At 45.9% G+C, this 14,253-nt stretch overlaps 9 non-coding genes across 9 annotated transcripts; all 9 read right to left on the reverse strand.

Moving 5' to 3' along the window:
* Positions 1–958: 958 nt before the first annotated feature.
* trnag-gcc (transfer RNA glycine (anticodon GCC)) lies at positions 959–1,029 on the reverse strand. The gene has a single exon. It is a non-coding gene; the product is annotated as a tRNA-Gly (tRNA).
* A 1,119-nt stretch (positions 1,030–2,148) lies between these two features.
* Positions 2,149–2,220, reverse strand: trnae-uuc (transfer RNA glutamic acid (anticodon UUC)). The gene has a single exon. It is a non-coding gene; the product is annotated as a tRNA-Glu (tRNA).
* A 928-nt stretch (positions 2,221–3,148) lies between these two features.
* trnag-gcc (transfer RNA glycine (anticodon GCC)) lies at positions 3,149–3,219 on the reverse strand. The gene has a single exon. It is a non-coding gene; the product is annotated as a tRNA-Gly (tRNA).
* A 2,120-nt stretch (positions 3,220–5,339) lies between these two features.
* On the reverse strand, positions 5,340–5,410 carry trnag-gcc (transfer RNA glycine (anticodon GCC)). The gene has a single exon. It is a non-coding gene; the product is annotated as a tRNA-Gly (tRNA).
* Positions 5,411–7,529: 2,119 nt separating this feature from the next.
* On the reverse strand, positions 7,530–7,600 carry trnag-gcc (transfer RNA glycine (anticodon GCC)). Its single transcript has one exon. It is a non-coding gene; the product is annotated as a tRNA-Gly (tRNA).
* A 1,119-nt stretch (positions 7,601–8,719) lies between these two features.
* On the reverse strand, positions 8,720–8,791 carry trnae-uuc (transfer RNA glutamic acid (anticodon UUC)). The gene has a single exon. It is a non-coding gene; the product is annotated as a tRNA-Glu (tRNA).
* Positions 8,792–9,719: 928 nt separating this feature from the next.
* Positions 9,720–9,790, reverse strand: trnag-gcc (transfer RNA glycine (anticodon GCC)). Its single transcript has one exon. It is a non-coding gene; the product is annotated as a tRNA-Gly (tRNA).
* Positions 9,791–11,909: 2,119 nt separating this feature from the next.
* trnag-gcc (transfer RNA glycine (anticodon GCC)) lies at positions 11,910–11,980 on the reverse strand. Its single transcript has one exon. It is a non-coding gene; the product is annotated as a tRNA-Gly (tRNA).
* A 2,120-nt stretch (positions 11,981–14,100) lies between these two features.
* Positions 14,101–14,171, reverse strand: trnag-gcc (transfer RNA glycine (anticodon GCC)). The gene has a single exon. It is a non-coding gene; the product is annotated as a tRNA-Gly (tRNA).
* Positions 14,172–14,253: the final 82 nt, after the last annotated feature.

Raw genomic sequence — 14,253 nt, forward strand, 5'->3', positions numbered from 1 at the left:
GCCGAATCCTATCCACTAGACCACCAGGGAAGCTGCGAGAAGCGTCCTGCCAGCAAGCAGAACAAGGCAGTCTTTCCTCCTTGCTGCTTTGAAATTCAGGTCATTTTCACGCCAGGCAAACTTTTCGTACAAGATGACATTTTTCAGGAAACCACAGCATCAAGTGCGTGTAGGCGTCCACCTGAAATCTATTTGCTTCTGCGCTTTTCTCAGAGATACACAGTCAGAGAAAAGCCGTCGGGATATTGAATAATCAGCACCAAAATATCAAGGACAATACAGAGGAAACAGTAATGCACTGCTTGAGACAAAGACTCAAACACATGCACGAACACAGATGTGTGCTCACTTTGTGTGAGTATGTCTCAGATATCCATATGATTCACGGAAGCGTGCAGTACAGTGTGAGGCCATTCGGCCAATCGTGCCAGTGCTGTCCACTTGAAAGATCAGACGTGCTTTCTCCCGCTGTTATCTGCATTTCCCTGTCCTCTCTCGTTCCGCAGTGCCCCGCACAAAAGACAAACAGAAGGAGAACACTATGCTAACGAGGAATTGATGCAGGAGGTTTTTATACAGTAATCACCGTTTAAAATTATTTTAGGTTCAACCTTTCGCTGTTGATCTTTTCCAAGGAGCGCTTTAAGGTGCTCCTAAACGTTTAAAATTGGGGATGTTAAAATTCCTTCCCGTCGGGGAATTTCACCCCGGTCTCCCGCGTGACAGGCGGGGATACTCACAACGAGACTAACGAGGAAGTGAGCAATGTAATGTCTGTCAGAGTAAGAATCGAGCCTGTTGCACAGGAACAGGATGCCATTCAGCCCCTCAAAGCTGTTGCACAGGAACAGGAGCAGAACATTCATACCCTTGATACAGTTGCACAGGTACAGCTAATAAATTATTTATGCTCATGTGATGTGTTTGCTATGAAATGAATTGTTAAAAAAAATTAGCCTGCATTGGCCGGGAATCGAACCCGGGTCTCCCGCGTGGCAGGCGAGAATTCTACCCCTGAACCACCAATGCACGCCGACTAAATAGGTTCTATTTTCTGGTAGCTACAATTTATTTTTGACTTTTGTTAATACAAGCGGGGACACTGCGTTAACATAAAAAGCAATATGCAGCAGATACTGCATCTGGAATTGTTGATTAAATGCTGGAAACACTTCCAAGGTCCTGGAAGATCTGTGGACAGAGAAACACAGGGTTAACCTCTCAGGTGCATGAGCTCTCGGCAGAGCTAAGATTTTGCACTTTTCGACGTCCCGTGGGAGTTTCCTTCCAACGTTGTTTAGCTGCTCAAAAATTACATAATTAAGAAACTAACCTTCCCCAAAAGAATAAATAGGAGCAGGATTGGGCCATTCGGCCCCTCGAGCCCGCCATTTAATAAGTTCGTGGCTGATGAGATCTTCGACACAACGCAACTTTGCCGCCCGTTCCCCATAACCTTTGACTCCCCTGTAGCTGAAATATATGTCTATCAGACATACAGAACCCGTTTGACGTCTTACAGTGTGGCCCGAGGGATAGTGTGCAGAAGCTGGGGTTGCTTTCCTCTGGAGGCTAAGAGGAAATTTAATAGAGGCTTGCAAAATTACAATGGGTTTGATAGAGGAAATAAAGACAAACGCTTTCCAATGGCAGGAGGGATGGTAACCAGAGATAGAATTGTCTTATGCAGCGAATGTTAAGGCCTCAGGAATATCAGGATAAGTTATCACGGCCCAGTTACTCTGTCATTCGAGTCTTGCACACGTTGCTAATGTGGCATTTTTCACACTGGCAATGAGTTGACTGATAGCCGTGCTGTGATCAGCTAAGTTTGTTGGGGAGATGCAGTCGGCAAAATAATACATGGAAGACGGATAATAACCGTGACTGTTCTGACACTGTGAGGTACACATAAATGTGGGCATTTAAAGTGTCTTGTTCCCAACATCATTTCCTGCTGACTTTAGAACAGCAGGCATTTTATAGAAGGCAAGGAAGCGAATGCTGCACCTCGGTACCGAATGATGCGCTGCTGACTGCTGAGGCAACAGCAGCGGTGTGGAAAATTGAAAGGTTGGTGAGGTGCAAGCATTGTTTCGCGGGGGTGCTTTGATTGCTGGCATTTCAAACAGCCAGAAAACGCACTGGTTCCCTGACCGGGAATCGAACCCGGGCCGCGGCGGTGAAAGCGCCGAATCCTATCCACTAGACCACCAGGGAAGCTGCGAGAAACGTCCTGCCAGCAAGCAGAACAAGGCAGTCTTTCCTCCTTGCTGCTTTGAAATTCAGGTCATTTTCACGCCAGGCAAACTTTTCGTACAAGATGACATTTTTCAGGAAACCACAGCATCAAGTGCGTGTAGGCGTCCACCTGAAATCTATTTGCTTCTGCGCTTTTCTCAGAGATACACAGTCAGAGAAAAGCCGTCGGGATATTGAATAATCAGCACCAAAATATCAAGGAAAATACAGAGGAAACAGTAATGCACTGCTTGAGACAAAGACTCAAACATATGCACGAACACAGAGATGTGCTCACTTTGTGTGAGTATGTCTCAGATATCCATATGATTCACGGAGGCGTGCAGTACAGTGTGAGGCCATTCGGCCAATCGTGCCAGTGCTGTCCACTTGAAAGATCAGACGTGCTTTCTCCCGCTGTTATCTGCATTTCCCTGTCCTCTCTCGTTCCGCAGTGCCCCGCACAAAAGATAAACAGAAGGAGAACACTATGCTAACGAGGAATTGATGCAGGAGGTTTTTATACAGTAATCACCGTTTAAAATTATTTTAGGTTCAATCTTTCGCTGTTGATCTTTTCCAAGGAGCGCTTTAAGGTGCTCCAAAACGTTTAAAATTGGGGATGTTAAAATTCCTTCCCGTCGGGGAATTTCACCCCGGTCTCCCGCGTGACAGGCGGGGATTCTCACAAAGAGACTAACGAGGAAATGAGCAATGTAATGTCTGTCAGAGTAAGAATCGAGCCTGTTACACAGGAACAGGATGCCATTCAGCCCCTCAAAGCTGTTGCACAGGAACAGGAGCAGAACATTCATACCCTTGATACAGTTGCACAGGTACAGCTAATAAATTATTTATGCTCATGTGATGTGTTTGCTATGAAATGAATTGTTAAAAAAAATTAGCCTGCATTGGCCGGGAATCGAACCCGGGTCTCCCGCGTGGCAGGCGAGAATTCTACCCCTGAACCACCAATGCACGCCGACTTAATAGGTTCTATTTTCTGGTAGCTACAATTTATTTTTGACTTTTGTTAATACAAGCGGGGACACTGCGTTAACATAAAAAGCAATATGCAGCAGATACTGCATCTGGAATTGTTGATTAAATGCTGGAAACACTTCCAAGGTCCTGGAAGATCTGTGGACAGAGAAACACAGGGTTAACCTCTCAGGTGCATGAGCTCTCGGCAGAGCTAAGATTTTGCACTTTTCGACGTCCCGTGGGAGTTTCCTTCCAACGTTGTTTATCTGCTCAAAAATTACATAATTAAGAAACTAACCTTCCCCAAAAGAATAAATAGGAGCAGGATTGGGCCATTCGGCCCCTCGAGCCCGCCATTTAATAAGTTCGTGGCTGATGAGATCTTCGACACAACGCAACTTTGCCGCCCGTTCCCCATAACCTTTGACTCCCCTGTAGCTGAAATATATGTCTATCAGACATACAGAACCCGTTTGACGTCTTACAGTGTGGCCCGAGGGATAGTGTGGAGAAGCTGGGGTTGCTTTCCTCTGGAGGCTAAGAGGAAATTTAATAGAGGCTTGCAAAATTACAATGGGTTTGATAGAGGAAATAAAGACAAACGCTTTCCAATGGCAGGAGGGATGGTAACCAGAGATAGAATTGTCTTATGCAGCGAATGTTAAGGCCTCAGGAATATCAGGATAAGTTATCACGGCCCAGTTACTCTGTCATTCGAGTCTTGCACACGTTGCTAATGTGGCATTTTTCACACTGGCAATGAGTTGACTGATAGCCGTGCTGTGATCAGCTAAGTTTGTTGGGGAGATGCAGTCGGCAAAATAATACATGGAAGACGGATAATAACCGTGACTGTTCTGACACTGTGAGGTACACATAAATGTGGGCATTTAAAGTGTCTTGTTCCCAACGTCATTTCCTGCTGACTTTAGAACAGCAGGCATTTTATAGAAGGCAAGGAAGCGAATGCTGCACCTCGGTACCGAATGATGCGCTGCTGACTGCTGAGGCAACAGCAGCGGTGTGGAAAATTGAAAGGTTGGTGAGGTGCAAGTATTGTTTCGCGGGGGTGCTTTGATTGCTGGCATTTCAAACAGCCAGAAAACGCACTGGTTCCCCTGACCGGGAATCGAACCCGGGCCGCGGTGGTGAAAGCGCCGAATCCTATCCACTAGACCACCAGGGAAGCTGCGAAAAGCGTCCTGCCAGCAAGCAGAACAAGGCAGTCTTTCCTCCTTGCTGCTTTGAAATTCAGGTCATTTTCACGCCAGGCAAACTTTTCGTACAAGATGACATTTTTCAGGAAACCACAGCATCAAGTGCGTGTAGGCGTCCACCTGAAATCTATTTGCTTCTGCGCTTTTCTCAGAGATACACAGTCAGAGAAAAGCCGTCGGGATATTGAATAATCAGCACCAAAATATTAAGGACAATACAGAGGAAACAGTAATGCACTGCTTGAGACAAAGACTCAAACACATGCACGAACACAGATGTGTGCTCACTTTGTGTGAGTATGTCTCAGATATCCATATGATTCACGGAGGCGTGCAGTACAGTGTGAGGCCATTCGGCCAATCGTGCCAGTGCTGTCCACTTGAAAGATCAGACGTGCTTTCTCCCGCTGTTATCTGCATTTCCCTGTCCTCTCTCGTTCCGCAGTGCCCCGCACAAAAGACAAACAGAAGGAGAACACTATGCTAACGAGGAATTGATGCAGGAGGTTTTTATACAGTAATCACCGTTTAAAATTATTTTAGGTTCAATCTTTCGCTGTTGATCTTTTCCAAGGAGCGCTTTAAGGTGCTCCAAAACGTTTAAAATTGGGGATGTTAAAATTCCTTCCCGTCGGGGAATTTCACCCCGGTCTCCCGCGTGACAGGCGGGGATACTCACAACGAGACTAACGAGGAAGTGAGCAATGTAATGTCTGTCAGAGTAAGAATCGAGCCTGTTACACAGGAACAGGATGCCATTCAGCCCCTCAAAGCTGTTGCACAGGAACAGGAGCAGAACATTCATACCCTTGATACAGTTGCACAGGTACAGCTAATAAATTATTTATGCTCATGTGATGTGTTTGCTATGAAATGAATTGTTAAAAAAAATTAGCCTGCATTGGCCGGGAATCGAACCCGGGTCTCCCGCGTGGCAGGCGAGAATTCTACCCCTGAACCACCAATGCACGCTGACTTAATAGGTTCTATTTTCTGGTAGCTACAATTTATTTTTGACTTTTGTTAATACAAGCGGGGACACTGCGTTAACATAAAAAGCAATATGCAGCAGATACTGCATCTGGAATTGTTGATTAAATGCTGGAAACACTTCCAAGGTCCTGGAAGATCTGTGGACAGAGAAACACAGGGTTAACCTCTCAGGTGCATGAGCTCTCGGCAGAGCTAAGATTTTGCACTTTTCGACGTCCCGTGGGAGTTTCCTTCCAACGTTGTTTAGCTGCTCAAAAATTACATAATTAAGAAACTAACCTTCCCCAAAAGAATAAATAGGAGCAGGATTGGGCCATTCGGCCCCTCGAGCCCGCCATTTAATAAGTTCGTGGCTGATGAGATCTTCGACACAACGCAACTTTGCCGCCCGTTCCCCATAACCTTTGACTCCCCTGTAGCTGAAATATATGTCTATCAGACATACAGAACCCGTTTGACGTCTTACAGTGTGGCCCGAGGGATAGTGTGGAGAAGCTGGGGTTGCTTTCCTCTGGAGGCTAAGAGGAAATTTAATAGAGGCTTGCAAAATTACAATGGGTTTGATAGAGGAAATAAAGACAAACGCTTTCCAATGGCAGGAGGGATGGTAACCAGAGATAGAATTGTCTTATGCAGCGAATGTTAAGGCCTCAGGAATATCAGGATAAGTTATCACGGCCCAGTTACTCTGTCATTCGAGTCTTGCACACGTTGCTAATGTGGCATTTTTCACACTGGCAATGAGTTGACTGATAGCCGTGCTGTGATCAGCTAAGTTTGTTGGGGAGATGCAGTCGGCAAAATAATACATGGAAGACGGATAATAACCGTGACTGTTCTGACACTGTGAGGTACACATAAATGTGGGCATTTAAAGTGTCTTGTTCCCAACGTCATTTCCTGCTGACTTTAGAACAGCAGGCATTTCATAGAAGGCAAGGAAGCGAATGCTGCACCTCGGTACCGAATGATGCGCTGCTGACTGCTGAGGCAACAGCAGCGGTGTGGAAAATTGAAAGGTTGGTGAGGTGCAAGTATTGTTTCGCGGGGGTGCTTTGATTGCTGGCATTTCAAACAGCCAGAAAACGCACTGGTTCCCCTGACCGGGAATCGAACCCGGGCCGCACGGTGAAAGCGCCGAATCCTATCCACTAGACCAGCAGGGAAGCTGCGAGAAGCGTCCTGCCAGCAAGCAGAACAAGGCAGTCTTTCCTCCTTGCTGCTTTGAAATTCAGGTCATTTTCACGCCAGGCAAACTTTTCGTACAAGATGACATTTTTCAGGAAACCACAGCATCAAGTGCGTGTAGGCGTCCACCTGAAATCTATTTGCTTCTGCGCTTTTCTCAGAGATACACAGTCAGAGAAAAGCCGTCGGGATATTGAATAATCAGCACCAAAATATTAAGGACAATACAGAGGAAACAGTAATGCACTGCTTGAGACAAAGACTCAAACACATGCACGAACACAGATGTGTGCTCACTTTGTGTGAGTATGTCTCAGATATCCATATGATTCACGGAGGCGTGCAGTACAGTGTGAGGCCATTCGGCCAATCGTGCCAGTGCTGTCCACTTGAAAGATCAGACGTGCTTTCTCCCGCTGTTATCTGCATTTCCCTGTCCTCTCTCGTTCCGCAGTGCCCCGCACAAAAGACAAACAGAAGGAGAACACTATGCTAACGAGGAATTGATGCAGGAGGTTTTTATACAGTAATCACCGTTTAAAATTATTTTAGGTTCAATCTTTCGCTGTTGATCTTTTCCAAGGAGCGCTTTAAGGTGCTCCAAAACGTTTAAAATTGGGGATGTTAAAATTCCTTCCCGTCGGGGAATTTCACCCCGGTCTCCCGCGTGACAGGCGGGGATACTCACAACGAGACTAACGAGGAAGTGAGCAATGTAATGTCTGTCAGAGTAAGAATCGAGCCTGTTACACAGGAACAGGATGCCATTCAGCCCCTCAAAGCTGTTGCACAGGAACAGGAGCAGAACATTCATACCCTTGATACAGTTGCACAGGTACAGCTAATAAATTATTTATGCTCATGTGATGTGTTTGCTATGAAATGAATTGTTAAAAAAAATTAGCCTGCATTGGCCGGGAATCGAACCCGGGTCTCCCGCGTGGCAGGCGAGAATTCTACCCCTGAACCACCAATGCACGCCGACTAAATAGGTTCTATTTTCTGGTAGCTACAATTTATTTTTGACTTTTGTTAATACAAGCGGGGACACTGCGTTAACATAAAAAGCAATATGCAGCAGATACTGCATCTGGAATTGTTGATTAAATGCTGGAAACACTTCCAAGGTCCTGGAAGATCTGTGGACAGAGAAACACAGGGTTAACCTCTCAGGTGCATGAGCTCTCGGCAGAGCTAAGATTTTGCACTTTTCGACGTCCCGTGGGAGTTTCCTTCCAACGTTGTTTAGCTGCTCAAAAATTACATAATTAAGAAACTAACCTTCCCCAAAAGAATAAATAGGAGCAGGATTGGGCCATTCGGCCCCTCGAGCCCGCCATTTAATAAGTTCGTGGCTGATGAGATCTTCGACACAACGCAACTTTGCCGCCCGTTCCCCATAACCTTTGACTCCCCTGTAGCTGAAATATATGTCTATCAGACATACAGAACCCGTTTGACGTCTTACAGTGTGGCCCGAGGGATAGTGTGGAGAAGCTGGGGTTGCTTTCCTCTGGAGGCTAAGAGGAAATTTAATAGAGGCTTGCAAAATTACAATGGGTTTGATAGAGGAAATAAAGACAAACGCTTTCCAATGGCAGGAGGGATGGTAACCAGAGATAGAATTGTCTTATGCAGCGAATGTTAAGGCCTCAGGAATATCAGGATAAGTTATCACGGCCCAGTTACTCTGTCATTCGAGTCTTGCACACGTTGCTAATGTGGCATTTTTCACACTGGCAATGAGTTGACTGATAGCCGTGCTGTGATCAGCTAAGTTTGTTGGGGAGATGCAGTCGGCAAAATAATACATGGAAGACGGATAATAACCGTGACTGTTCTGACACTGTGAGGTACACATAAATGTGGGCATTTAAAGTGTCTTGTTCCCAACATCATTTCCTGCTGACTTTAGAACAGCAGGCATTTTATAGAAGGCAAGGAAGCGAATGCTGCACCTCGGTACCGAATGATGCGCTGCTGACTGCTGAGGCAACAGCAGCGGTGTGGAAAATTGAAAGGTTGGTGAGGTGCAAGCATTGTTTCGCGGGGGTGCTTTGATTGCTGGCATTTCAAACAGCCAGAAAACGCACTGGTTCCCTGACCGGGAATCGAACCCGGGCCGCGGCGGTGAAAGCGCCGAATCCTATCCACTAGACCACCAGGGAAGCTGCGAGAAACGTCCTGCCAGCAAGCAGAACAAGGCAGTCTTTCCTCCTTGCTGCTTTGAAATTCAGGTCATTTTCACGCCAGGCAAACTTTTCGTACAAGATGACATTTTTCAGGAAACCACAGCATCAAGTGCGTGTAGGCGTCCACCTGAAATCTATTTGCTTCTGCGCTTTTCTCAGAGATACACAGTCAGAGAAAAGCCGTCGGGATATTGAATAATCAGCACCAAAATATCAAGGAAAATACAGAGGAAACAGTAATGCACTGCTTGAGACAAAGACTCAAACATATGCACGAACACAGAGATGTGCTCACTTTGTGTGAGTATGTCTCAGATATCCATATGATTCACGGAGGCGTGCAGTACAGTGTGAGGCCATTCGGCCAATCGTGCCAGTGCTGTCCACTTGAAAGATCAGACGTGCTTTCTCCCGCTGTTATCTGCATTTCCCTGTCCTCTCTCGTTCCGCAGTGCCCCGCACAAAAGATAAACAGAAGGAGAACACTATGCTAACGAGGAATTGATGCAGGAGGTTTTTATACAGTAATCACCGTTTAAAATTATTTTAGGTTCAATCTTTCGCTGTTGATCTTTTCCAAGGAGCGCTTTAAGGTGCTCCAAAACGTTTAAAATTGGGGATGTTAAAATTCCTTCCCGTCGGGGAATTTCACCCCGGTCTCCCGCGTGACAGGCGGGGATTCTCACAAAGAGACTAACGAGGAAATGAGCAATGTAATGTCTGTCAGAGTAAGAATCGAGCCTGTTACACAGGAACAGGATGCCATTCAGCCCCTCAAAGCTGTTGCACAGGAACAGGAGCAGAACATTCATACCCTTGATACAGTTGCACAGGTACAGCTAATAAATTATTTATGCTCATGTGATGTGTTTGCTATGAAATGAATTGTTAAAAAAAATTAGCCTGCATTGGCCGGGAATCGAACCCGGGTCTCCCGCGTGGCAGGCGAGAATTCTACCCCTGAACCACCAATGCACGCCGACTTAATAGGTTCTATTTTCTGGTAGCTACAATTTATTTTTGACTTTTGTTAATACAAGCGGGGACACTGCGTTAACATAAAAAGCAATATGCAGCAGATACTGCATCTGGAATTGTTGATTAAATGCTGGAAACACTTCCAAGGTCCTGGAAGATCTGTGGACAGAGAAACACAGGGTTAACCTCTCAGGTGCATGAGCTCTCGGCAGAGCTAAGATTTTGCACTTTTCGACGTCCCGTGGGAGTTTCCTTCCAACGTTGTTTATCTGCTCAAAAATTACATAATTAAGAAACTAACCTTCCCCAAAAGAATAAATAGGAGCAGGATTGGGCCATTCGGCCCCTCGAGCCCGCCATTTAATAAGTTCGTGGCTGATGAGATCTTCGACACAACGCAACTTTGCCGCCCGTTCCCCATAACCTTTGACTCCCCTGTAGCTGAAATATATGTCTATCAGACATACAGAACCCGTTTGACGTCTTACAGTGTGGCCCGAGGGATAGTGTGGAGAAGCTGGGGTTGCTTTCCTCTGGAGGCTAAGAGGAAATTTAATAGAGGCTTGCAAAATTACAATGGGTTTGATAGAGGAAATAAAGACAAACGCTTTCCAATGGCAGGAGGGATGGTAACCAGAGATAGAATTGTCTTATGCAGCGAATGTTAAGGCCTCAGGAATATCAGGATAAGTTATCACGGCCCAGTTACTCTGTCATTCGAGTCTTGCACACGTTGCTAATGTGGCATTTTTCACACTGGCAATGAGTTGACTGATAGCCGTGCTGTGATCAGCTAAGTTTGTTGGGGAGATGCAGTCGGCAAAATAATACATGGAAGACGGATAATAACCGTGACTGTTCTGACACTGTGAGGTACACATAAATGTGGGCATTTAAAGTGTCTTGTTCCCAACGTCATTTCCTGCTGACTTTAGAACAGCAGGCATTTTATAGAAGGCAAGGAAGCGAATGCTGCACCTCGGTACCGAATGATGCGCTGCTGACTGCTGAGGCAACAGCAGCGGTGTGGAAAATTGAAAGGTTGGTGAGGTGCAAGTATTGTTTCGCGGGGGTGCTTTGATTGCTGGCATTTCAAACAGCCAGAAAACGCACTGGTTCTCTGACCGGGAATTGAACCCGGGCCGCGGCGGTGAAAGCACCGAATCCTATCCACTAGACCACCAGGGAAGCTGCGAAAAGCGTCCTGCCAGCAAGCAGAACAAGGCAGTCTTTCCTCCTTGCTGCTTTGAAATTCAGGTCATTTTCACGCCAGGCAAACTTTTCGTACAAGATGACATTTTTCAGGAAACCACAGCATCAAGTGCGTGTAGGCGTCCACCTGAAATCTATTTGCTTCTGCGCTTTTCTCAGAGATACACAGTCAGAGAAAAGCCGTCGGGATATTGAATAATCAGCACCAAAATATTAAGGACAATACAGAGGAAACAGTAATGCACTGCTTGAGACAAAGACTCAAACACATGCACGAACACAGATGTGTGCTCACTTTGTGTGAGTATGTCTCAGATATCCATATGATTCACGGAGGCGTGCAGTACAGTGTGAGGCCATTCGGCCAATCGTGCCAGTGCTGTCCACTTGAAAGATCAGACGTGCTTTCTCCCGCTGTTATCTGCATTTCCCTGTCCTCTCTCGTTCCGCAGTGCCCCGCACAAAAGACAAACAGAAGGAGAACACTATGCTAACGAGGAATTGATGCAGGAGGTTTTTATACAGTAATCACCGTTTAAAATTATTTTAGGTTCAATCTTTCGCTGTTGATCTTTTCCAAGGAGCGCTTTAAGGTGCTCCAAAACGTTTAAAATTGGGGATGTTAAAATTCCTTCCCGTCGGGGAATTTCACCCCGGTCTCCCGCGTGACAGGCGGGGATACTCACAACGAGACTAACGAGGAAGTGAGCAATGTAATGTCTGTCAGAGTAAGAATCGAGCCTGTTACACAGGAACAGGATGCCATTCAGCCCCTCAAAGCTGTTGCACAGGAACAGGAGCAGAACATTCATACCCTTGATACAGTTGCACAGGTACAGCTAATAAATTATTTATGCTCATGTGATGTGTTTGCTATGAAATGAATTGTTAAAAAAAATTAGCCTGCATTGGCCGGGAATCGAACCCGGGTCTCCCGCGTGGCAGGCGAGAATTCTACCCCTGAACCACCAATGCACGCCCACTTAATAGGTTCTATTTTCTGGTAGCTACAATTTATTTTTGACTTTTGTTAATACAAGCGGGGACACTGCGTTAACATAAAAAGCAATATGCAGCAGATACTGCATCTGGAATTGTTGATTAAATGCTGGAAACACTTCCAAGGTCCTGGAAGATCTGTGGACAGAGAAACACAGGGTTAACCTCTCAGGTGCATGAGCTCTCGGCAGAGCTAAGATTTTGCACTTTTCGACGTCCCGTGGGAATTTCCTTCCAACGTTGTTTAGCTGCTCAAAAATTACATAATTAAGAAACTAACCTTCCCCAAAAGAATAAATAGGAGCAGGATTGGGCCATTCGGCCCCTTGAGCCCGCCATTTAATAAGTTCGTGGCTGATGAGATCTTCGACACAACGCAACTTTGCCGCCCGTTCCCCATAACCTTTTACTCCCCTGTAGCTGAAATATATGTCTATCAGACATACAGAACCCGTTTGACGTCTTACAGTGTGGCCCGAGGGATAGTGTGGAGAAGCTGGGGTTGCTTTCCTCTGGAGGCTAAGAGGAAATTTAATAGAGGCTTGCAAAATTACAATGGGTTTGATAGAGGAAATAAAGACAAACGCTTTCCAATGGCAGGAGGGATGGTAACCAGAGATAGAATTGTCTTATGCAGCGAATGTTAAGGCCTCAGGAATATCAGGATAAGTTATCACGGCCCAGTTACTCTGTCATTCGAGTCTTGCACACGTTGCTAATGTGGCATTTTTCACACTGGCAATGAGTTGACTGATAGCCGTGCTGTGATCAGCTAAGTTTGTTGGGGAGATGCAGTCGGCAAAATAATACATGGAAGACGGATAATAACCGTGACTGTTCTGACACTGTGAGGTACACATAAATGTGGGCATTTAAAGTGTCTTGTTCCCAACGTCATTTCCTGCTGACTTTAGAACAGCAGGCATTTTATAGAAGGCAAGGAAGCGAATGCTGCACCTCGGTACCGAATGATGCGCTGCTGACTGCTGAGGCAACAGCAGCGGTGTGGAAAATTGAAAAGTTGGTAAGGTGCAAGTATTGTTTCGCGCGGGTGCTTTGATTGCTGGCATTTCAAACAGCCAGAAAACGCACTGGTTCCACTGACCGGGAATCGAACCCGGGCCGCAGCGGTGAAAGGGCCGAATCCTATCCACTAGACCACCAGGGAAGCTGCGAGAAGCGTCCTGCCAGCAAGCAGAACAAGGCAGTCTTTCCTCCTTGCTGCTTTGAAATTCAGGTCATTTTCACGCCAGGCAAACTTTTCGTACAAGATGACTTTTTTCAGGAAACCACAGCATCAAGTGCGTGTAGGCGTCCACCTGAAATCTATTTGCTTCTGCGCTTTTCTCAGAGATACACAGTCAGAGAAAAGCCGTCGGGATATTGAATAATCAGCACCAAAATATCAAGGACAATACAGAGGAAACAGTAATGCACTGCTTGAGACAAAGACTCAAACACATGCACGAACACAGATGTGTGCTCACTTTGTGTGAGTATGTCTCAGATATCCATATGATTCACGGAGGCGTGCAGTACAGTGTGAGGCCATTCGGCCAATCGTGCCAGTGCTGTCCACTTGAAAGATCAGACGTGCTTTCTCCCGCTGTTATCTGCATTTCCCTGTCCTCTCTCGTTCCGCAGTGCCCCGCACAAAAGACAAACAGAAGGAGAACACTATGCTAACGAGGAATTGATGCAGGAGGTTTTTATACAGTAATCACCGTTTAAAATTATTTTAGGTTCAATCTTTCGCTGTTGATCTTTTCCAAGGAGCGCTTTAAGGTGCTCCAAAACGTTTAAAATTGGGGATGTTAAAATTCCTTCCCGTCGGGGAATTTCACCCCGGTCTCCCGCGTGACAGGCGGGGATACTCACAAAGAGACTAACGAGGAAGTGAGCAATGTAATGTCTGTCAGAGTAAGAATCGAGCCTGTTACACAGGAACAGGATGCCATTCAGCCCCTCAAAGCTGTTGCACAGGAACAGGAGCAGAACATTCATACCCTTGATACAGTTGCACAGGTACAGCTAATAAATTATTTATGCTCATGTGATGTGTTTGCTATGAAATGAATTGTTAAAAAAAATTGGCCTGCATTGGCCGGGAATCGAACCCGGGTCTCCCGCGTGGCAGGCGAGAATTCTACCCCTGAACCACCAATGCACGCCGACTTAATAGCTTCTATTTTCTGGTACCTACAATTTATTTTTGACTTTTGTTAATACAAGCGGGGACACTGCGTTAA

The sequence above is a fragment of the Somniosus microcephalus genome, unplaced genomic scaffold, assembly GCF_052327205.1.
Source record: "Somniosus microcephalus isolate GS21.2 unplaced genomic scaffold, FLI_Smic_1.0 unresolved_chr8, whole genome shotgun sequence".
Lineage (NCBI taxonomy): Eukaryota > Metazoa > Chordata > Chondrichthyes > Squaliformes > Somniosidae > Somniosus > Somniosus microcephalus.